This window comes from Serinus canaria, chromosome 9, assembly GCF_022539315.1.
Source record: "Serinus canaria isolate serCan28SL12 chromosome 9, serCan2020, whole genome shotgun sequence".
Taxonomy (NCBI): domain Eukaryota; kingdom Metazoa; phylum Chordata; class Aves; order Passeriformes; family Fringillidae; genus Serinus; species Serinus canaria.
This window is the reverse complement of record NC_066323.1, coordinates 5,289,100-5,312,177: the sequence shown is the minus strand read 5'-3', so window position 1 is coordinate 5,312,177 and position 23,078 is coordinate 5,289,100. Positions and strand designations below refer to the sequence as shown.

Sequence of the window (23,078 nt, the reverse complement as noted above, 5' to 3'; positions counted from 1 at the left end):
ATATTTCATTCTTAAAAATACACAGTTACTCCTAGTAACCTTTCCCAGTTGGATGGAAAGCAGGAAAGGCCAGATTCCAGCCTCTGCATTGGTAAGGGAGTACCAATGAAAAATAATGAAGTCAGCACACATTTGGAAAAAAAAATTATTATTTAGCTCCAAGGAAGGTTGCTTTGTAATTCAGACAGGTGATCTGGAGGCACAGCAGAGCAATAATGACTAACATCACACACTAGAGGGAGTATAAATTTTAATGATATCGCTCATAAAACTCACATTTTAAAGGTTACAAAACAGAAACAAGCTTACAAAGAAAACACATAAATCATTCAAGGTGTCAGGTTCCTATTCCTTGGCTATTTTAAGAGCTAACGGCCTGTCCATCACTAAATAAACTGGAATATGCTATACTCATTTATGCAGGACTGAAAAGGGAATGTACACTAGAGCTCAGCAACCATTCACCCCAACAGACTCTATTCTTAACAACACAATAGCAACAGCCATGTGTGACTTCACTGATTTATTCATTACTCGGCAAAATTAAAGAAAAACACTTGACCAAATTCACCTACATCTAGACAAGATCACAACAACACATAATTAGCACCATAATTACAAGGACTCCTAATCCAAAGACATTAATGCACTTCACTACTTGCTCCTACACACTTCATTGTGGGCCCCTAAATATAGGGCATTAACAGAGGATTAATGGGGCATTCCCATCAACAGACCAGATTACTTTCATCCCATGCAGATGAAAGAGAAACAGAGGCTTATATTATCATTTTTAATTACTGTAATTGGTCTGCAACTGCAACTGCATCTATTGTTGTCCCCATACACACATTATCAACACAGAACAATTTAAATGGCTGGCTGGGAAATGGCCACTTAGGGCCAATAAACCAATGTAAACAGTGAACACTGACAGACCCATGATTCAAACCCACAAATCACCTTTTGAGCTGGGTTTTACAAAAATGACATGTAGTTTGGCTCAGTGGTCATTTCTCTTAGTCACAGAAGCTGGCTCCTCCATTTCACTGACAGTAACTTCCACCTCCACAACACAAACTCCCCACTCCAAGGCTCCCTTCTGGGAGCAGCACCCAAGGGCCAGGCTCACCACAAAAAGCTTCCACTGCAAAAGGCTTTCTGCAATCCATCTCAGAATCCATCTGCAATCCATCTCCAACCAGGATTTGGTTTTCAGACTCACTCTGTTTTCACATTACTTTTTTTTCTTAATATAATTTATATTTGAGCTGTTTAATGGATAACCCGTAATTGATGTAATAATTTTTTTTCAGAAGTAGACACACATTGAAAGACACTTGAACAAGGTCATTTTGCCTCACTGCAAAGTCCAACAAGATTAATCAGTAAAAGCCTTATACAAAATCCTCCAATGTCAAACACAGTATTTTTACTGGCTGGATTTAACACTGAATGCAGATTTGGGATCTATTCTCAATCCAAACTGGAGCATAGCAATGAACCACTCAACTCCAGAACTCTCCCTGGCTGGCAACACTCATGGGATTTCAAACTGCAACCTCACACTGGAAATTTCTGCATCCAATTACCACTTATCAGAAGCCACCAATCTCTTAAACTTTAATGGTTAAAGAAAACTCAGTGTTTGGTTTACAAAGGCAATAAACACCTTAATGCTTTCAGTAAGCCCACAGCCTTATACTTGTGTTTTTAGTTCTGGAACCTTTTCCTGGACCTCTGGAGGAACTTTATTTAAGTAAACTGCTAACCTATTATTTTTCCAGTCCTTGTTTTCTCTAGGAAATTATTTAAGAAGAAAACCCTCGAACAGTGATCTCAGCATTCATACAGCAGTGAACTTCAGATACAGTAATTGCATAGCTGTGAGCTATGACGACTTTCCCATGGGGGAGAAATGACCTGGTAATTCACGAATGACAAAGTCAAAAGTAAGGTAAGCCGGGGGAGGGAAAGGATTTCCCCCTAGGATGAGATAAATATAATTTCTCACAGCAGTGTATATGTCTCTTAAGCCTCAGGTGGTTTTAAGTTAATGAGATTAGTTCCAGCAGGCAGTGAAATCCCAGGATATAGGAATTATATTTCAGCAGTTTTCACTTCATCCAGCAAGCACGGTGGAGTCAATCTTTGTGTCATTTTGTTATTGTCCTGGTTTGGGTCTTGTTCTCAGACTCAAGCCTGGCTAAAGCACCTCATAACTTTGACTTAAAGGCTTAAGCATCATGTAAAGAGTGTGTTTTTAAATGTTTAAAAGGGAGGAGAGAAGCACCAGGCTTAATCTGTAGCAAAGGATTTTTTGTTTAACTTCTCAGATGTGCTTTTATTCAAAGGAATTTGTTCTTGTACTTCTACTAAACCGAGGTCACATTCATTTTTATCCCGAACACAAAAAAAGGCCCCTGTAAGAAACACTGCCTTGAAAATATTTACACCCTAAAAAGATGGACATTAACAGGTTTGGACGACTGGCTAGTTCAGTACTTTGGTAATAACCAAAAAAAGCTCCTATCCAGTGACCACCCACTGGATCTACAAGCTGCAGTTTCACTCCAGTCCTCAAATCTGCTCATACAAGAAAACCTTCACTCCTTTATACCATTACAAGAGCTGTAAAGCAGAAGGCTTTTACAAGATTAAAAAAAAAAAGGTCAGATGATACCACTGATTTCCACTAAGAATTCCTGGAGAACCAGCCTTATTTTGATTTACAATAACTCCTAATTTAGCAATTGTTTTATACTCTAGGTACTATTTTTAGCTGTGAATTTAAATTTAACCTTCATGACACCACCTCTAAAGAAAATGCAGAAAAATCTAGTGTTGCCAACATACTCTAGGAAGCTCTTTCCCATTCAGCAGGGGAATGACCTTGACTCCTCTCGTGAAAATGTGCAGACATCACATCAAGAAAATGCTCATTTTAGTCCCAGGCCTCTTTCCAAGATAGTCTGATAAAACTTCATACCCAGCAAGCACACGGAGGAATTTTTTTTTTTTTTTGAGTAATTGAACCCCAAAATACAATATGAACTCTATAAAAAAGACTTCCTAGAATACTCAAGTCTATTACAGGAAAAGCTGTGTTTATTTTAGTTTTACCTTACAAGCCTGACTGTAACAAATCACACCCACACAGACATCACTGTTTGAACTTTTTTGTCAGTTTTATTTATTTCTACTCCCGAATCTGCCTTCCCATTCTGTGTCAAAGCAACACCACATTATCTTCACTCTTCATCCTGTCCAGAGATGTCCTTCCTTCTTTAGGCTTTAGCACTTCATAACCAGGTGCCTTCTTCAGTTACATACAAAAAGTTCAGGCATCTCTTTGCCAAAAGAAAGAGAAAGTTCCATCATAGCTCAGTGAGGAGCAGCAAAAATTCAAAATTAGGAGACTCATTTCCCTTTTCCCTGGAAGAAACTCAGCTGGTACAAACAGGTAACGTGTAACTAAAGGAAGGCAACATCAGCAAATGAATGTGAGGACAGAGGCCAAAATCTGACCATGAACTGGTTTCTGGCACAATTCCAAACTCTGCAAACTGATATGCTGGATAAACACCTGAACCTCCAGTATCCACCACTACGTGGGCTGGCAATAACCTGGGAAAATGCAGCTGCACAGGGATGTAGTATCACACACAGGTGAGATAAAAATGCATTTGTCTCTAAGACACCCAGATGTTTGCTTACCTGCCAAGTAAATACACATTTGCTGTCAGGTAAACCCAAGGAGTATTTCCACACATGCACACATCAAAGCATGCAGATTTCAATTAAACATAACACACATCAATATGAATTCCAGCAATACAAAAATGAACTGCTGGGGTAATTACTCTGGAAGCACTGCAATTATGAGTGTCATCAGAACATGTTATGCTCTGTGCTGGCAAAAAAATTATTTTGTAATAGGTCAGAGAACTCCTTTCCAGAAACTTTAATAATCAGCACACAAGTTTCTAAGGGGGTATCTATTTTAAAACTCTGCCATCATTTCACTGTCACTCTGAAAGAAACAGGCTCACTACAAAAATACTTTTCAAAGTATGAAAACAAGATGCATTACTTCAAAATGTTTTCAGAAGAAAACAAAATGCAGTGGTCTGCAAGTATCCACATTTCCTTTAAGGTCAAGAAGGTCAATTAAAATGAACAATTTTAATTTCTTGCACAGTTACAAGTCAAACCTCATACATTCCTGACACAGAAAAAGACTTTAAAATAAGTGTTCATCAATAGAGGATTTTTGCAGGGAAAAAAGTGCAGCTTTGCCATTCTATTTTAAATAGTTAACGTGTGTTCAAGTGGCTTTAATCTACTCTGACTAGCTCTTTAAAAAGAAGAAGTCTAAATGCTTGCTTTAACCTTACCTTTCTCTTGGTCAGTTCCACTTTTGCTATGTGCAATTTCTTTGCTGAAAGAATCACTGCACAGAAGTTCCCTTATAGAGCCTATTATCAGCATTTGGCTGGAGACAGCCCAAAAGCATTAAGCTTCCTGAAAAGCAAACATCAGAGTCAAGCTCTAGCTTTTCACAAGAGCAAGGAAAAATGGCCTGGTTTTGAGAACAGCTTGCTGCACCCCTCTTAGCCAGCAAAGAGATGCAATTTTACAACTGCATGTCACAATGGATGTCTCTCCTCCATCCAGAGGGCCATGCATCCTTAGAGCTGGTTGTATGTAAGTAAAAATCAAGTTGTGCCCTGACATTTAACTCCTGGGAGCAGATGCAGAACAGAGCACCTAAACCAACACTGCTGCTGTTAAAAAAGAGACCAATTTATCCAGTTCTGTCCCAGAAGGTGTGAAGAAAAATTCGTGCCCAGCTGTATGTATTTATCTTCTCTATTCTTTGGTTTTTCTTCTTCTTACCTATTTGTTTCTCTCTTAATGTCTGCAACATTAAAAGCAAGCTATTACCCTAGAAAACTGAGTGTTTTACAAAAAAAGGGGAGGAATTTAATCTCCACTGTATTGCTCTAAAAATGGTGGAAATGCCATGTATACTTACAGAGATTACACACAGACACATTTCCATGCAGAAACAGAAAGTAGCCTTAATATAAAGGGGAAATATCACAGAATTTAGTGAGGAAATTCCACTTTGAACATGAGCATAATGCAAGAAGTGCAGCTCTGTCTGGCCTGGGACAGAGTCAGAGCCTGGCATCTCGGATCACTCAGAGTGATGCTAAAAAATGGCAATACTAAAGCTTCTCAATTTTGCTTGCATTGCAAATATCCTAAAACAAGACTACTTTTGAAGAAGAAAGAAAAAAAAAAGAAAAAAGCCAAAACAAGGCAATAAAACGTCAAGCATCAAGTTTGAAGTCTTTTACTCCCTGAAATTTTTGTTCCCAACTCCAGACATGCCTGGACACATCAGGAAAGAATCAGCTTCCTTCTGCTGCAGGAATGCAACAGATTAACCTAATACATGGATGGAAGCTTGTTTGGGAGAGGAGAGAGATGCTGGCATCAGCCTGATGTATATGAAAGCAGACAGGCTACAAAGTTTAAGGAAGTATGAAAACTGTATGAGACACTTTTGTGATTAAAAAGGAGATAATGAAATGGACAGAAGTTGTCAAAAAAATATTTCATTTTGCTTTGCTTACTGAAATAAGTATTGAAGGCTACATTCCCAGCTTCATTGCAGTAAGCATTAGATTAGGGCTATTGAGCTAACTCACTGTGATGCATCGCATGACAGCAAGAAAAATTAAACAGTTCAAGCTGCGATCTTGTCAGATCTCAGAAGGCTGGCAGGACGTGAGTGATCTAACAGGGAACTTCCATAGGGCTGGGAAATACAGCTGGAAATTCAGCTCCTGTTGTACTGAGCATGTGCTCAGCAAACTTGGTTCTGGAAGCTGAGGCTTCAGCCATGCTTCTGACCATGGAGATCATCAACAAACACCAGGGGCACCTTTTGTACGTTTATCCTCTCTCAACACAGAACAGCTGCAGCTAACACAGCTCACAGAGTCTGGAACAAAAACAAATGCTTTTGGGGAGTCCTTGAGCAGAGCTTTTCAAGTAACTGACAGGTAAGACCTTCTTGGTTAAACACCAGGGCAGTCACAAAGAGAATGGTTCCATCTTCCAACAAATGACCTTCACTTTCCATGCCGGCCACAAGCACTGCAATCTTTTCTGCACTGCAACCACTGAATGGCTGACAAACAATTACCCACAGCCAGGATTTCTGAACCACCACACCACAAATCCCCCTAGAACTGCTGTGTACGCTCAGCATATCAGGATGTTGCATATCCTTCATGAAAAGGACCACAGAACCACATGAAAACAAGGGAGGGTTTCCCCTTGCACTGCAAGCCTAGGGCAGGAGTTTCCACACACCAATGATACATTCCAGCTGTTGAAGAACATTCTATTTTAAATAAGTGACAGTGTGGCAATGCTATGCAAATGTTGTACCAAGGTTTACCCCGGAATATTAAAATGATGGTGCAGATTGTACTGGAGGAAATTAAATGCTGCTCCAGCTCACTAATGGTTTTCACACCTTAGATTCCGCTAAGGTGCCTTGGTCATTTCACAGGACACAGCTTATATTAAGTCTTGTGTACTTGCCTGCAATAGACTCACAATCCTTTAACCTCAAAAACAGGCAACAATCTCTTTCAACACTATTATGTCAAAATTATCACATAAATATTAGCAAGAATGCTCCAGAACAAACTCAGGCAAGTTCTAATTTTTCCTGGTTGTAGTTCTTTCACTAACCTCACTCCTCTCTGAGTTTTCATGTCACACTGACTTCATCACTGTCACAGAGTATAGCATAAATGTCCCATTTCATTACAGTGGAAAAAATATCTGTGCCCAGTCCTAAGCAAACAAGCAGGGAACATGACTTGCTTCTGATATGAAGAGATTGATAACTTTGAATTTTAAAACTGTACTTGGGGTTTCCCTGATCTTCACTTCCCATAAGAACGGTAGAAAATCCTCATCTGCAAATTGCTAAAAATAATCAGTTGCAAGATGTGACCTTGGATAAAGCAATGTTAAATTGGCCAGCAAATTTTTTGGAGGCATCACTGTTATTAACTTGCAATTTTTTCATTTCAGTCTGCCAGTGATGCTTGGCAGGTTATAATTTTTCATTTTCTCACTTGGCTGATGCTCACTCAAGTAGAGATTATGGAGATAGTGGTGGAGAATTTTTACGAAGACTTTTCCCCTTTCACTCAATCATATCAGAATTCAAACACAAATTTTCTCTGTGAGGTGGGTTACCTCTGTAACAGGATTACTGACAAAGATCCTGTCAGTATTCCAATGGCAGGAACAGTTCTCCCCCAGTTTGGAACTCATGGGCTCTCCAGGGCATTAATGGCCAGCTGGACAACTGCTACCTGCTTAGTGCATTCCCAACAGGAATCATGTGGCCCAACTTCACTTCTGCTTTAATAGCTAATAATATACAAGAGAAGTTCAAAACTTTAGTTGGTATTTTCCCTTGAGGTCACTGCTCCCTCAAATTTTTTTTTCAAACTACTGATCCCTTTCTACCAAGAGTATTCCCCACCCATGACTAAGTTTCTTTGCATCCACATCACCTTCCCACTCTCTCATCATTTCCTTGCCACTGATTTAATGCATAAAAACTGTCATGAACAGCTCCTCCCAGTGATCATCCTGGAACAACACTTCCTATTTCTTAAATGTGTGGGTTTTTGTTTTATTTCTTTTTCACTCCAAATACCCTCTGTTCACAAGGAAAACGTCCAGAATACAAATATCTGACTGAACATAAACAGATCCAAAAACGCGCTATTAAGTTGTTCTGCCTTTGGTGGTGAACCAAACGCATCCTCCTGCCAGAAGATCCATTTTGTGACAATTCTCTGACTAAAAATACCTGTCCCCCCAGAAACTCTGATCCAGGAATGGTACATGACATGCTGTGAATATCTGCAGCGCTCTCCTCATTACCAGGAAGGATTTTTCTATTACTATTCTCCTAGTCAGAGTTTGTGCAGGAAGGGAACGGCGAGGGGAAGTCAAAGAACACTTTAAAGGCTGCACACCAGAAACATCAGTCACCACACAAGGCACCATCATCCATCAGAAACTACAGTTCAAACAAAGCTGGAGACAATATGAGGTTTTTACTACTGGATACAGCCCAAAAGGTATTAAAACAGTCTGACAAAACATGCCATTGCCTTCCTAATTATCCATTTTTAGCTTCCTACTCAAACCATGCATATTCAGTACAAAGAAGCAATCACTGACCTGAGTGGAGAGAGAAGCAAGCTCACATTTATTTATCTTGCCTTTCTCTTCTTTAACTTTTCAAGTATTTTGAAGTATTTGTTATCCTAGCAACTGTGTCAAGAATGAAATACATGGCAAGACTGCCATCAAAAATAAGCTTCATCATTAAGTCAAAGAGATTAAAATTTTGGCTGATTAACTAGAGTGACATAGTAAGGTTTCTAAAATCTTATGACTATATAAAACTATTAACTCAGATCTAATTCACTTATGCATTTTCTGAAACATCACTAGAAAGAGAGTATAACATCACTCATTTTATAGGCAGGGAACTGAAAGCACAGGAAAGAAAAGTAGCATTGGACAAGGCCATAGAGGGGAACAGTGGCTGTATTTTAATAGTGACCAAGTCTTCAAAATCAAAGTTCATTCCCACTTGTGTTCAAATATTCATATTCTAGATGTTTTCCTTGTGAACAGAAAATTCGCAAAAATAAAAACAAAACAATAATTAAAAAGCAAACTTTAAATAACAAATAAACTTCCATTCTTCAAGTGTGACAATTTCCCTTCAGTTCATGACTGCATTTCCAGCAGCCACACAGTCCAGAGAACAACAGATAATGCTCCCCAAGAGCCTATTCCCAGCTCTGACAGAGCTCCTAGTCATGTAATTCCTGGCTTACAACCCAGGGAAAGTTGCCTTTAACATCTGCTGCTCCATTAACACATCCAGCAACACCATGAAATCAGCAGAGAGCCCAGGGAACTCCATCCCCAGGGCATCCAGCAGCCTCCTGGGAAGCTGCAGCAGGTAAGGAATTCAGCTATAGCATCCATCCTGCCTCACTTCATGGAGGTGCAACGCTGGTCTCACCATAGAGAGTTTGTAGAACTTTCTCTCAGATAAAATTCTGACCCTAATATTTTTTGGAGAATATGTATTTCAGTAACATAAATATGCTATTGTTAGTTACTTTTTATTTGGGGCTTGGGTTTTACATTTTGTCATTCACCCCTCAAACTGGACTTGTTCCATAAGCTGATTAACACTAATTTAGCTCTGTTAGTGACCACTCGTGCCAGTCAAAGCATATCATGTGATGGAGGGACAACACAAAACAAAAAAGGACACAACTGAGTTGCATTAGTCAAGGCTGAATTTCTCAATACAACACTGCAAAATGCTCAGGTCTTTCCATGCATTTCTTTCCACCAAATTAGTTCTCTTAAAAACTACCAAATTTGCATCAAGTCTGACCTCAGGTCCACTGAAGTCCAAGAGCTGACACGTCTGGAACAGACATGAATTACAGTTGTAAGCAGCTACAGCACTCTGACAACCTCTGCTAGTTAAAAGGAAACAAAATTTGATGTAGTGCGAGGAGCTGAATTTTAGAAAAAAACAGCCTTGAATCTTTATGCACCTGCCTAAAGCTAATAACTCATGCATAGATCAGGAAAAAAATCAAATTCAAATAAACTATTTATGAATCTTTGTTACTTATACATAAGGAATCCAATAAAGAAAGCTACTCTGGAAGCAAAGAACGCAATATAAATGTGTTCCTGCTTCCTTTGCTGGGTTTTTTTTTTAACCATATCCCACCCCTGCTTTGCCCTGTGGCAACATGTTTCAATAACTCAGACTTTTCTTAGATACTGATTATTGTACAACAATCTATTCTGCATATGATATTCCATCTGTGCAACAAAACAACAAAGAACCCACTTACAGCTCCTCAGAGCATCTTTTTATATTAAATAAAAAGATTTCTTTAATGTCTGCTGATGCAGGACAACACAAGTTTTGTGCTGTCCCATCAATGTGGCAGTCTCACTGCAAGAATCCAACAGCTCTCAGTTCACCCTAAATGCACGAGGAATTTGTGGAAGGGACCCTGCACAAGTGAGAACTGGGGCTGCTCCCATCATCTCTTGACCTTCAACCAGCCAAAGTCAGCCCAGACTGTTGGACTAAAGCACTAAATGGACAACCCTGACTATTCCAGATTTTGTTTCAGACGTTTGTGTAGCATTTACAGTCATCTGAGTTTGCCAGTGACTGCATATCTTTATTCATGACAAAAAGTAATTATCTCCTCACAAGGAAGGGAAGTCTGTGAGATTTCAGCAAACATTCTTCATTAATTTGTTGAATTAGCAGAAGAAAGCATATAATCGCCAATATTAATGCTTTGCTGAGCAAGAGCCCTGACTTAAGCACTGGGTAGTCACCTCTAAACCCAGAGATCTAAATTTCATTGTCCCCAAATTAGCTTGATTAAAGCAATCATGACAAAAGCCAAGCACCTCAGATACTTCAGTGCTTTTTGGATCAGTACTAACTCCAGGTAAAGTATTTTATTTTTCCTAATACACCCAAACATCACCACCCTGGAAAATGGGGCTTAAAACAATGTCAGAAGAAGCCTAAATTAAAGATACAAAAGTTAGTGGCTGAGGATGAGGAACAAATATTGCCTAGAAAGACACTAACCTATTAATGAAAACAATTTCAGCATGTATTTTAGTGGTAGGGTATTTTAAAAAAATTCCAATATTAATATAAGGCACAACCAATCTTAGAAAAAAACCCACACATTTTCCAACAGTTCACCTTCATGACATTGATTGCAAAATCTTGCATACTTTAGGCTGTGTATATTTATTTTGTTCAAGTCTAAGCTGATGTCCAGTTCACCTTACACAGCCAAGTGAGAACATAAAAAACACAAATACCACAAAAATGACAAGTCTTCAAAAATGTCCCCTGGAAAAGATCTAAAATTCTCACACTTGAACAGAATCTTAGATAAACACCGATTCCCTCTTTACTTCGTAGTGGTGTTCTTATTACAAAGCCATGATAAACCACATTCAGTACTGACTCTGCACAAAGTACTCCTGATTAAATTAGTTTTCATTGGCCCTGCCTTTTAATTTTTAACCTGCTGCAATAACTAACAAAATACAGCAGAGAGCTCTGCAGAATCTGATTAGCATGCCAGGGTTAAAAAATATGCTCTGAAACAGAAACCACACACACTGGCCTGCATGTTATAGTCAGTGCCTATAGACTATCAGAAATTAGGTTTTAAGCAAAGCCTAGATTGAGAAAAGATTACCAGGAAAGACTGAGGTAATATTTATATTAGCTTCTGCACATTCAGGAACTTCTGGGTGCATACAGAATGTCCCTAGGAGGCTCCTATATCTAGATTTCCATCAGTGAATAATTATTCAGGTTTAATCCATTTCCAGATTGCTTTTTATTTGAGAAATATCTTCCCAAGTTTCCTCTCAATATCAGAAAAAGGGTCAGTGTGCATTTTAAGGCAGTTTGTGAGGCACATCTCATATCACTGCCAGGCAATTTCCACTACACAATTTCAAAGAAAATTCTGTTCTTTTGCCACTTTTCCTCGGAAACCAGCATAACTTTGTGTCAGCCAGCAGTCAATCATTTCAACAGAGGTACATTCACATAGCAGGTAAGAACACTCCACAGTGCACAAGATAATTGAGTAAAAGTTTCTCCAAGGAATTCCTCCAAGGCAAGAGATAAACAATAAATGGATTAATATTCCCTACAGAGCACTGTAATAATAATCTTTGAAGTTTCTCTACAGCTTTTAGTTAATTTATTCTAGAACCAAGAGTGTAAATGCAAGCCTCTAACAGAATAAAAATCAAATTCCCACAAAAGTAGTTTAAGATCTAAGTATCTTGACAGTTTCCCTTTAAATCACATTTATTTCAATCCTGAAAAACCAAATTGCTTTGATATACTTCTTACACTGACACTTTTATGCCTTCCCAGGACATCAGGGATAGTCAGGCTTTTGAACCAATACTTAAAAAAAAAAATGCACTAAAGGTCAAGAAATTTTTTTTTTCTTTTTTTTGGTAACACTTCTATCTCATCTTTCTAGGAAGGGTCATTACTTAACTCCTTTCAACCAAAATAAAGAAAAAGAAATGTCTCCATTAAACATAGAAGGAATTCGACTTCAAAACTGAATCACACAGAGTATCTGCTAGAGAAAGGAAAAAATTACTTAGGCTTTGCCACTTAAGAGATCAGAAGAATCTAGATCTAGAAAGATATCTTAGGCTATAAGAGAGGAAAAAACCAAATAAAAACAAAGAGCAGAAAGCAGTCCTTATACATCAGTACTTTTTTTTCAAAAACACACTTCTATTTCTCACAAGTTTTTTCAAATTTCTCATCAATGCTTGGATGAGCAAAATACAGCAAACAAAAAAATTCTGCCTTAAGAAGTAGCAAGAAGAGCAAGTATTTTACACACAATGATTCAACTATAATTTGATACTTACTAATGCTTTTTCCATTCCTTTCAAGTACTGGAACATAAGTCTTTTACTGGAAGGAAGGCTGGAGAACACCAGAGAATTTCACCCCACCCTTCCAGGGGCTGTCAGTCCCCCTGCTCTGACACACAGAACTCTAGCAAGCCCTGATCCATCAGCAGCCAGAAAACAAGCACAGCTCAATCCTAGAGTGTGTAAGAGAAAACCAAAACTTTTTTCAAAAGGGAGACTGTCTCAGGTTACTGGCACATAACTTGAAATAACAATTCCATAACTCTTCAAACTTGCTATTTCCTAAGAAATGCACACTTCCTTTAATACACCTCAGATCCCTCTTAGAATAGGCACTCAGAAAAATTCCTATAAATCTTCTCTACAGCCTTTCTGGAAACTATTTACAAACTCAAGAGGCCACAAGCCTATCTGATCAAAATTATATATTATACATATATAAATAAACTCTTTATTGTCTATGTCCATCAGTGTATAACTGCTACATACATGAAAACATGTATTTCAGTTCCCTGTACTCAAAAGTACATCAATAATTCTTATTTGCAAGAACCATCTTTACAGTACTCAAAAGAATAAAGCAGCAGATACTTCATTTTACAAACAAAAAAGGAAAAGCAAAACAATAACTTCATCAAAAAAACCCTCAAACAAACAAGGCTAAAACTCCACACCTGTGCCATAGAAGTATCCTACCTTGAAACACATATTCCAGGAATATTTTTGTTCCTGGCACTTTCTGATTCTGAGCTGCTGGATCTTTGAATATTCACATTAATTAAATTTAAAAAAAAAAAAATTTAAATCTATTTTTTTTTTCTCCTGCAGAGCAGACAAGTTTTGCTCTATAAAAACCAAAGTGTTCTTTCTTAAGAACTGGTTAGATAGTGAAACCCATTTAAAACACACATGCAAAGTTAGTGAATTTACAATCTCAGAGTTAATCACCCACTCAGCTTCAAAATCTACGCTTAATTGCTGGCACACAAAACACACCGAGAATGAAGTGTGGATACAGAATCACTTTTTGCTGTGCTGGAGTATTAACAGTGCAGAAAAGCCAGCTAGACCACGGGGGAAATTAGTATTTATCCACACACACACTTATGAAAAACAGCTGTTAGGAAACATGAGGGGGAAAAAAAACCCTTTTTTGACTAAGGATAAAAGCAAGAGAACACGTCCCAAAATAGTCATTTTCAAAGCATTACAAGTAGGTGGATGAAGCAAGTGAAAAGAAGCCACAACTTGGCAATCAAGAAAAGCTCTTTATTAAAACTGCATAGTCTAGTAACTGATCAGGATAGAGAAGTAATTTTTATTTTTCCCTGAGAGCACCACATTCTCCCCAGCCTCTTCACTCACTACATGTATTTTTTCCTACTCCCTCCCTAAAGACAAAAATCAAACCATCTGGCTTGTGCCAGACATATTTGCCCATGTTCTATCTGTTCTTCAGACAGCAGAAACTCATCAAGAATCTAATACATGTGATTAGCTGGTAGGAAAACAAGAATTCAATGTGACTTAAAAATATCTTTGCATTTGTTTTCAATCCATCCCAGGAGAACACTGGATACTTCTGCATACTTATCTGCAACTCAGAGAGGCTGAATAACCACTGAGCATGTTGAGCACATGGTCACACATCATCTCTGGGCCAATACTTTGGTCTGAAAACAAGACCAGGCTTCTCCAAGTATCCCAGCATCTGCCTCTCTTGTGGAAGCACTTATACAAACAATACTGAATAGGCTTTATTCTCAGTTAATACAGTAAAAATATGCAGTAATGCAATGTCTCACTACTGAAAAGAAATTCCAGAGGCATGTTTCTGTCATCATGTAACTATCTTCCCTGTCTAATCAAAACTATTTGGTTTTTCCCCTTAATGCATGGCTGCAGTGGCTCTCTTACAGAATGGGGATGTGGGCACAACTTCCTTTAACAGTTAAAGGAAGCAACAGCCTGACATTATTCAACACAGATCCAGACATTATTTTCTTCCATAGGTATTGTCAGAGTCCTCTAAATGAGTAAATCCACTAATTTTTTCTTAGGCTTCCAGAGCTCAGCCTCAGACAGAGGCTAGAGCCAGAGGCACAGTACATTCCATTTTTGTACACAAGTGACCCCCAAGGTTCCAGTTTCCTCCTCACAGGGAGCTCCTTCAGGCAGCAGATGCTCTGCAGTGGCTCCCACAACAACTGCAGGAAGATTACAAAATTCTCTAAGCCCCCAACATAATGCTTTATTTGTTGTAGATACAAGGTGTGTATCGACAGCAGTTCAGTATTTTTTGCTGCTCTCTAATTACATTTCAAATATTCATGCAAGACATTATTTCTGTGCCAGAGCCCATACGGATTTGTTCCTACCAAAATAGTACTAAAACAAAGTTATTTGAAGCAAATCACCACGAGGAAAATACACTTCTTAACATGCCCAAATATTGTCATAAAAACCCCCAACAACTAAGCAAGGGAATAGTGAAAAACAATTAACTAATGTGGACAGCAAAACAACGTAAATCCCTGCCTTTAGTCTCACCCAGCGTGATGTTTGTGATTCATAGATGTAAATGTCTTGGAACACATTTGTAAAAAGTCATGTTTAATAATTTAATGTGTCAATGCAGCCTGCAGCACCCACCTAAAAGTTCCTCTGAGACTTTACTAACGAGTTCTCTTTTTCTCACCATTGGCATGACCAGTGGATTTCAAATTTCATATTCAAAGACAAAGAGGAAAATTCAACTGCCTACTGTTTTTTCCCAGGGGATTTTGGATCATATTTAGTGCCAATGAGGCATCAAACTGACTGCAGAGAACCAGCTGTGGTGGTGGTGGTGGTGAGCTGTCCTAAGGTGCTGAAGGAGCCAACTCGTGTCACCAGGGGACTGTTCCTCAACAGCTTCCAAAGCTGGAATTTCAAAACTGGAAGAGTCAAGTCTTAAAAGGCACAAATAAAGATATATAAACTCAAGATCTTTCAATGTCACCTCACTCAGGACCACTCTTGCCAAAGTACTGCACAAAACAAACTTTAGGCAAGCAACTCTTGCCTGCACTTGGGAACAATCCACATTATACAAACAGAGTGACAAAGGGTCAGTGTAACTCCACATCTCTGCTGGCTTTAGAACACACTGACATCAGCTGTGACACAACCTGGGATGCTCCACAGGAGCTAAAACCACATTTCTCCTAAGACAACCTGGAACAAAGCAGTAGAAAGTGTAAAACGTCCTCGAAGCCCCACATACAAACACCATCTGCTCTTTTGCAAAAGGTATAACATTTGAAAGAACATTCTTTTCTCTCCCTCTTCAAATATCCCATCATGAAGAGAAAACATTATTTATATAAAGAGCCCGCAAAATTAAGTTCCATAAAAACAGGAACATATGGCCAAATAATTCTGAATAGCACTTAGCATATTCTTCTGTAAAATAAGAACTATAATGGGCAGATAAATACACCCAAGTCTACTTGGAAATTGTCAGTATACACATGGTTTTCTGCAAATAATTAGCTTTTATAAAAAATTTCTCATCCATCACTCTACATTACAGTTTTACTAAAGTTAATCTTTTTAAACCACAAACTTGCCCCATGACACCTTATATCACGTATATTAACAGCCTAAGTCAGTGCATAAAGAAAAAAAAAATCTTATGTTTTATGAAAGTTAAATTTTTACCACCATTGCAAAGACAAAGCATGAAACAAATTTAGGTAATCTCTAACACGAAAAGAAATATAAAACAAACACAGAACCTTTATAGAACTACTTGGAACATAAAAATAAATGCCGAAAAGGACAAGAATAATAACTAAAAGCAGTCCTGAAGGAAAGTATGAATTCACCTGTGAATTCATAGGTGAATTCATTCTGCTATTAGTAAGGACAAAAAAACAACACATGGTCAAATATCTCTGTCTTCCACACTCACTGCTGCAGGTTTTTCTGTAATTGCAGCAGAATCATCCATCATCCAGCTGTTTCTAAGCTGTTAAACATTCCTAAGGAAGTGTGCAATCAATGTAAGTGGCTTAAAATTTGTGGACTGAGCCCCAAAACCTCCACTTTTTCAGTTTTTTGTAACGCTTACAATACAACAAAATATCCAGCTCTCTTCAGCACATATCGTGAAACTTTCTGGATACCTGCACATAATCCCTTGAGACAAGAAGCACAATCACCTTCAGACGCTCAAAAATCCTTCCAGCTGCAGACTTTTCCTGCTGTAATTTGCTGCAGTTTTATAACCAGCTGGTCCTCATCATATACATGATTTGGTTCACCAAATCCCGCTCCCTAATCAATCCCCTGGTCACTGCTTCAGTATCCTCTGGGATTTAAGAAAACAGACTGGTTTCACTGAGTGATGTGCTCTTAGCTTGGCCCTTTCCATTTATTTTGATGATCTCTCATCATATTGAAGGCTGATTCCTGACATGTTCTCCATAAAGCTGAAGAGTTTATACAAGACAGGCGTATCTTATTTGACTTGTGCTGCAGCTTGACTTCTGCTCATCCTGTCAAACTGTGTCAAAGGGAGGGTTTGCTGTTTTGATGTTCCATTCTTATATTTCTCCTCATGCTGCTATCACAGTTTAACCCCCAGCTGAGGGGGTCCAACCCAGCCCCACACAGCCACTCCTCCACTGTGAGAAGAGGGAAAGAACCAGAAAAGTGAGAAAACTTGTGGGCTGAGATAAAGCCAGTCTAACAGGTGAAGTAAATGCTGTGCATGAAAGCAAAACCAAACATGGAATTTGTTCCCCACTTCCCATGGGCAGGCAGGTGTTCAGACAACCCCAGGAAGGCCTGGATCCATCACACCTAAAAATGACTTGGGGAAATAAGTGCCACCACTCCAAATGTCCCCCTTTTCTGCCTCCCTGGGGAAATAAGTGCCACCACTCCAAATGTCCCCCTTTTCTGCCTCCCTGCTTTATGCTGAGCACAACCCTACTTAGTCTGGAATATTCCCAGGGCCCCCGGGATCAGCTATCCCAACTGTGACCCTTCCAACTCCTTGTCATCCCCAGCCCCCTCACTGGTGGGGTGATGAGCAAAAAAAGCCTTGGCTCTGTGTAGCACTACTCAGAGCTAACCAAAACATCCCTTTATTATCAACACCATTTCCAGCACAAGCCCAAAGCACAGTCCCGTTCCAGCTACTAGGAAGAAAATTAACTCTATCCCCAGCAAAACCAGCACAGCTGCCTACAATTCTACTAAGCCTAAGACCTGAAAGCACTGACTGCTAAAGGCATGTAAAACTGAGCACAGGAAAAACCTCAGAACATTGCTGCTGGCTCTTCACTGCAGGAGATAATGCATTATAACACAGATTTACCCCAAATCTCTGCAGGATCTACAAATCCCTCCTTGCAAACCCTCCAATAATTCCCCCCAACACACAGTATGTTCTGTTACCACCCTGTTTTATTCAGCAGTTTTCTACAGCAGCCCAAGTGTTCTCTTCTATGAAACTTACTCAATGACAGCAGGATTTTTGGTTTTTTAAAATTCACCTTTATTTCAGATTATGAACATCAACCACAATAATTTCCACAGTACTTTCATGAAAACCTGTAAGGAATCTTAGCAACTGGCATATTAATTTAGTATTTAAAATGGCCAAGACCTCCTAATGCAAAAATTGATTGTAATGGCATCTTTGCATTGCTAAAGAATTATTCACCAACCCAACTTTTCAACTTCAGTACAGTTGAAACAAATTCTTGTTTTAGAGTTCTTTGTTTTGGGGGTGGATGTTCTTCCAGACATCTCTCCCAACTCTAACTATACTGTGATTCATTGTTTCCAGGCATTTTAGACATTTAAAAGTCTTCAGTTATCCATCAGCTCTGTTCTAATTTCAACAGTCTCCTGGGCTAACCAAATTTTATGATTGTCTTTTTATGTAGATTTAAGTATTTAGATACAGGAAAAAATACTTTGATCATCTGCTGTGACTTGTGTAGCACATGGACACATGCCCTCAATTAAGTTTTACTTAGGTACATCTTAAAGGAATAATACCGTATTTGAATTAAAACTTTCCTTTGATTAATATCCTATCATAATGTGCAATAAATTACCCTCTTGCTGAAGATGCAGTTCTTGTTTCTACTGCAAATGTGCCTGGCTCATATTTTAGCCACAGGATCTTGATATCCCATCATTTTCTGCTTCATCACAGAATTTCAGTTCACAAGGCACACGCTTTAACACTGCAATCAAGTCCCTCCCCTCCTTTCTCTTTGATAATATTTAACATATTGAGCTCTTAGAATTTCTCCCTCAGGAGCTATTTTCAACCCTTATTCATTCTTAGAGTTCTTCTCTGAAGTCTCTTTGACTCTAACATCCTGCTTGAAGTATGAACACCCAAACTCGACAGAAGATTCTTGGCATGATCTCATTAGTGCCAAACGCAAAGACATAGGACATTTCCTGCCCAGTCACATAGAGATTGGGTCATACTGGAGCTTTTCCACAAGTTCTCTCAAATTAATCTGTCTTTACATGGAAAACAGTTAACTGAGAAACTAAAACAAGCAATCCAGAGAAAACTAAAGCACAGACCCAACAATTCTACCAATTCAGCTTCCCAGATGACCATTACATATATCCCACTCCCTACACATGTTTGGGAGACACATCCCTCTGATTTTCAAGCAGAAAGTCCAGAACAACTGTGTGACTGCTGGATCCTTTGGGTCTGGATGAAGGTGGAATGATGTACTTAGCAGTGTATCGAGTTAACCAGCCTGAATTCTAAGTCAAGGCTTACTGAGATTAACAGTCCATGTCACTAGTGTTGTATCATCAATTTTCGACACAAGTAACAGATCAGTAATAAATAATAACACGTTCACATTTTTATTCAGTTCCTGTACCTATTCTGTGCCTCAGATATCCAAAAAGATATCCAAAAAGAACTGCAAACACATTTGTACAAGAAAACAGAAGAAGCAGTGTTGGTGAACCTTCATTAGCTTTCTTCTTGACTATGTTTTAGATATGCAGTCTTGCTATTTTTTCCCTGCTAGATCCCAACTGACCAACAGCTCCCATGGCAAGCAGATGGCTGAGAGAAAACAACTGCTCTTCAGCACTCAGCCTGGGCTGTGACAGGTGCACTTGATAATCAGTTTTTTGAAACTATACAGGTACTGGAGGATGAACAGTGACCTTTGCTGCTTCCCTGCACAGCAGCATTAACCGGGCACACTGACAGACCCAAGAGATGCATGCCTGAGTGCTGTGAGGCACATGATGCTAAGTCCTTGAGAACACAATGCTTTGCTTTCAACTGAAGACAGAATCACAAAAGCTCCCAGGTTGGAAAAGGCCACTAAGAACATTGAGTCCAGCCATTAACCCAGCACCATGAAGTCCAGCACTAAACAGTGTCCTCAAGTGTCACATTTACACATCTTCTAAATTCCTCCAGGGAGGAGGAACACCACTCTCCTGAGCAGACTGTTCCAATGCTCAGCCTTTTTCTATGAAGAATTTTTTTTTCCAACATCCAATCTAAACCTCCCCAGGCATATGCAGTTTCCTCTTGTCCTTTTGCTTGTTACTCAAGAGAAGAGACTGACCCTCACCTGCCAGACACTCCTTTCTCAGTCAGAACACTGAGTTACTTACTGGAGGCAATTTCCACATCAGTATCTGCTCCGTATCCCACAGATGCCGACCTATTTCATAGCTGGATTAATTGCAAACCAGAGTACGATCTGCACAAAAATGCCAAATAGGATCCCAGTCCTACTAAGTTTTAATTTAGAGCCATCCATCAATAATGTCCTCATACTACATAGCATACTCCTAATCATTTATAAATGTATTTATAATGCATGTGTCTAAACACCAAAGCAAACATGACAGGGGAGGAGAGGGCTGGAAAAGAAGAAAATGAAACCAAACAAAACGAGAAAGCATAACACTTCCCAAGCAGTGTTTAGGCAATTCTATACTGCAGGAATGCTGGCCTTGCCAACAAAATTAAGGTCAGAGTAGAAGTTCCAGAGCCACTGAAAAAGTCTGAGGATTTAGAAATGTCTATTTGACAGATTGCCATAATGAAGATCTACAGCACACGTTCCCTGGAGGATTACATGCGAATCACGAGGAACCTCTGAAATAAATCTGTTTATTAAGGGGGAGATCAAGCACTTTGAAGGTCTATTTTTGTCTGGTTTGTATTCATACCCTGAGGTTGTTTAAAAAGGGGGAAAAATATTGCAGGTATGTACCACAGCAGTGACAAGCAAAGACTTCAACTGTGAGGATTAACAGAGCGGGAAGTCATATGATCCAGCATGACTACGGGAGCTGCTACCAAAAAACTGCAGCTTGTGACATGCATGTGAGCCATGAGCATCCTTCTATTAACTCAGACAATTCTGACTTTCTTCCCATTTAAACGTTATTTTCTGCTTCAGATAAAAAACCTAGACCCAACTCTTCAATGCAAAAAAACAGTTTTCCATTACCACAAACAAAAGTATTGCTTCGTTATCGAACAATGGGACCTGTTAGTATTGTTTAAGCCAACATCTTCAGCAATGTAAAACTCCCATAATTTTAAGGATGTGAAAAAAACAACTCTTCAGAGTTTAGATAGACACTAGAACCAAGAAATATCTGATGAAACTTGGAAAAAAGCATGTTTCTGTGGAATAATTTTTTTTAAGAAATGTGTGTGTAGCTCTAGGGTTTTTAATTAAAAAACTTCAGCGGGAAAAAAAAAACCTGCTAAAGATAAGCTACAAAAGATCAATCTTTGGCTTGCTCCAGGTGATTACCTTTATGGCAGATTATCATACGGTTAAGACATCTACTAGGAATGTGATCCATGACCAAAATTCAGAAGACACTCCTTAGTATTTTGATGATAGCAGAGATAAACACTGCGTTATGGATGTACTGGGACTCATACAAGAGCTCTTTAGATTAAAATTCTAAAAATACATACAGTTATTGCTTGATATACAGGACTGGCATCGTTACAGTTTCAGGCATCTAATGCCTTCCATATGCTAACCACTGAACAAGTAAATTTGCCTGTAAATGCAAGAAATATGTACCAAGTAATAAATAAACCAACATGAAACAGGCCGTTCATATCAGGGTTAAAAATCTAAATTCTTTATTTCTTCCCCGAATATTTCTGTCCTGATGACTCAGCAACAATGCCTCAAGTTTCAGCTGAAGTCAGCGAGATGCCTCAGTGCTGTTTTCCAAGTGTCAACTCCACGCTCGTTACGGAGTTTATTTTAATTACAATTTTGAGGCCATGTCAGTTACAGGAGACGAACACCTGCCGAAGACAAGGTGCTCTGCGTGGATGGCAAAACCAAGACACTGAGGATCACACAGAAGGGCGACAAGGACAATGTTGTCCTAGACTGAAAGTTGCGAAATTTCCCGGCTGCGTTTCTGGTACCCTGAGCGCACCCCAACCCCCGAGGGGAGCGCGTCCTGCCACCCTCCTGACTGCGCTCACGGCTTGCAGCAAGTTTTCAACACGTGACACAGCTCACCGTGTTTTGGGGGACCTGTTTCAATATTTAATAAACACACCATTCAGTTTCTCAACTCAGGCGAGAGACACCACGCTCGCGTCCCGTTTCTCAGCGAACAGAAAGCGAAGAGCAGAACACGGGACAGCGGGAACCGGGGATGGAGAGAGAGCGGGAGCTCCCGGGCTCTGCGGGACCGTCCGCATTTACCTGTCCCACCCCAAACTATATCCAGCCCGGAGCCCCCACAGGAGCAGCCGCGGATCCTTTCATTTCCCCGAGTTCTGAGTAACTTTTAGGGAAAAAAAACCAAAAAACAAAACAAACACGGAGCTGACCGAGCGCTCCTCCGCGCTGACAGCCGGGCTCCTCCACGCCGGCGGGGTCGGGGTGATGAGCCCGCGTGTCCCGCCCGCCCCTGGTCCGCCCGAGCCGGCGTTACCTGCGCTGCCCCGCGCTGTGCCCGGCGGTACCCGCGCTGTGCCCGGCGGTACCCAGCGGTACCTGCGCTGCCCCCGGCGGTACCTGCGCTGCCCCGCGCGGTGCCCGGCGCCGCACGGCCCGGCCCGACCCACCCAGGGAGTTTTCAGCAGCCGTAAAGCGGAGCGCGCCCGGCCCCGGCCGTGAGGGGCCACCCCGGGGAGCGCCCGCGGGGCCGCGCCGGAGCTGCCGAGCCCCGCCGGGACGGGACGGAGGGGAGGGCGTTCAGGGGACTGCGGAATGGATGGGTTGTAAAGAGCATCCTGTTACAATTCTTGTGCCGCGGGCAGGGACACCTTCCCCTGGAGCAGGGCGCGCAAAGGTGTCCAGCCCGGCATTGAGCAGTGCCAGGGATGGGGCAGCCACGGCCTCTGTGCGCAACCTGTGCCAGGGTCCCACCGTCCGCACAGGGAAGAGTTTCTT

General features: G+C 40.1%; 1 protein-coding gene across 2 annotated transcripts in view; it reads right to left on the bottom strand.

The window, feature by feature from the left end:
• Positions 1 to 22,713, bottom strand: part of NAALADL2 (N-acetylated alpha-linked acidic dipeptidase like 2) — a 400,239-nt gene extending 377,526 nt beyond the window's left edge. The window contains exon 1 of one of the 2 annotated variants that reach the window (XM_018912780.3): positions 22,618 to 22,713. The gene's annotated coding sequence lies outside the window, so the exon portion shown is untranslated. Of the gene's footprint in view, positions 1 to 1,132; positions 1,234 to 22,617 lie in introns of those variants that run through there. The other variant, XM_018912779.3, reaches the window with a different exon arrangement.
• Between the last annotated feature and the right edge of the window lie 365 nt (positions 22,714 to 23,078).